Source organism: Aethalodelphis obliquidens, unplaced genomic scaffold (assembly GCF_003676395.1).
Source record: "Aethalodelphis obliquidens isolate GAN/ISIS:26980383/991018 unplaced genomic scaffold, ASM367639v1 scaffold90, whole genome shotgun sequence".
Taxonomy (NCBI): Eukaryota; Metazoa; Chordata; class Mammalia; order Artiodactyla; family Delphinidae; genus Aethalodelphis; species Aethalodelphis obliquidens.
In genome coordinates, this window is record NW_020838034.1 from 3840263 (window position 1) to 3842125 (window position 1863).

The window sequence follows — 1863 nt, forward strand, 5'->3', positions numbered from 1 at the left end:
GAGAGAGAGAGAGAGAGAGAGAGAGAGAGAGAGAGAGAGAGAGAGAGAGACTGGCAGGCTGGCACCTCCTGGGATGATCTCTTCCCGGTGAGGGGTGACTAAATCAGCCAGTTGACCATCTTCTCAGCTGTAAGGTTCTTCCACAAGGCTCAGGAAGAAGCTGGAAGCTGTCTGTCCCAGGGGTCCCCATGAGGAATTATTCCCCGATTTCATCACCCCCAGCCCTTTACCTGCGCCATCAACACCACCAGGTCAGGCAGTGGAACTTGTGTCCACGCAGACATCTGCATAGCAGGATATGAACACTGAGGGAACAGTGAGTGCGTGCTATTTGCATTCAGGTGAATGAGCTGTGTGCTCCTAATGGCTTATCTCCCCTCTGAATCTCAGTTCTCTCATCTGTAAAATAAGGAGGTTGCATTGGATGGAGTCAGAGATCTACAAACTGTGCTAATCCATGACTCTCTGTTGGGGGTAGAGACTATCCCAGAATACCCCAGGCAGGGGAATGTCCTCTGTGCTCATGATTCAGAAAGTTTCCCTGTGCAAGGGGAGTCCGTGAGTCATCTGAACGAGTGGAAGGGGGTGGCGGGGTAGGCTGGGGCAGATCCGAGTCTGAAAGAAGCAGGGGAAGAGGGGCTGAGCTGGGGTACAAGTGTAGCCACAGGGAGAGAGTGTGGGGACTGCAATGGTTAGAAAGTAAAGGGGTGGAGGGCTGAAGCCCAGAGCTTGAGGACACCTCAGGTGATGTTCTCAGTGTGGGAGAAGTCGAAAGGCTCCTGGGCAGCAAGGAGGGAGTGGCAGGAAAAACCAGAAGGGCCCCAGCAGGCTGGGAAGAAGAGAACAAAGAGGTGCCCAGGCCAGGAACTGAACAGGGACAGTGGACAGGAGCCTGAAGGACATGTGGCTTGGAGAGTGAGGGGGAGCTGTGTGGTGGAGGACCTGGAGGACCTGGACCTTGCTGCTGAATCTCCTCCAAGCCTGTTGTCATCTGAGCACCCTGTCCCCTGAGGTTTGCTGGACTTCCCAACAGTGCAGGGGCACCTCCTCCAAAGAACTTGAGGGTTTATGCTCAAGGCATCGCCGCTTCCTTCTCAGGAAAGGATAAGTGGCTTCTAATTGAAAGTCAGGAAGACCCTGGGCATGTGTGTTTGTGTGGGGGCCAGTGTGTGCACAGGGGAGCCTGTGTAGGGGATGGGGTGTGCCTGGGCTGGGGCAGGGGACTGTGCAGGAATGGGGCTGCTGCTGGGGCTGCGTGGGACTTGCGAGTACCTGCCAGAGTCCAGCCACAGCTCTGGGGAAAGAGGGAGGAGTCAAGGGAGGGCTGAGAACCAGGGAGAGGAGCCGGCCCAGGCTGCGTGCAGTGGCGAGAGGAGAATGAATGGGCCTGACCAGGATGAAAGAGAACAAAGGAGCAGGGGGGAGGCACAGCACGGAGGGAGAGCGACGCCAAATGGAGGAGGAGGTTGGAAGAGAGAGGGCAAGTAGGAGAATGACAGAGCCCAGTTCAGCTCAGTAATACTTGTGTACCTGCTCTGGGCACTGTGGGGAAGGAAGAGGCAGTTCTGGCCTTTAGGGTAGGGGAGCAGATGCAACCACAGGTAATTCCACTATGAGATGCGGGGGCGGTGGGGGGGAGCTGCTAATCTCGCCTGGGGTTTCAGAGGAGGCCGCAGGGAAGAATGAGCAAGAGACTGAGATATACTGTATAGATACAGTGAGAGGAGGAGTGTGGCAGGTAGCAGTCTGTTTTGAGGGGCCAAGGAGGCCAAGCTCAATGTTAAGGAACATGGCCCAAGAGAGAATTATTGGTCACGGAAGCCTCACGAGGGCTCTCCCTGCCCCTCAACAGAGGAAGTCAAT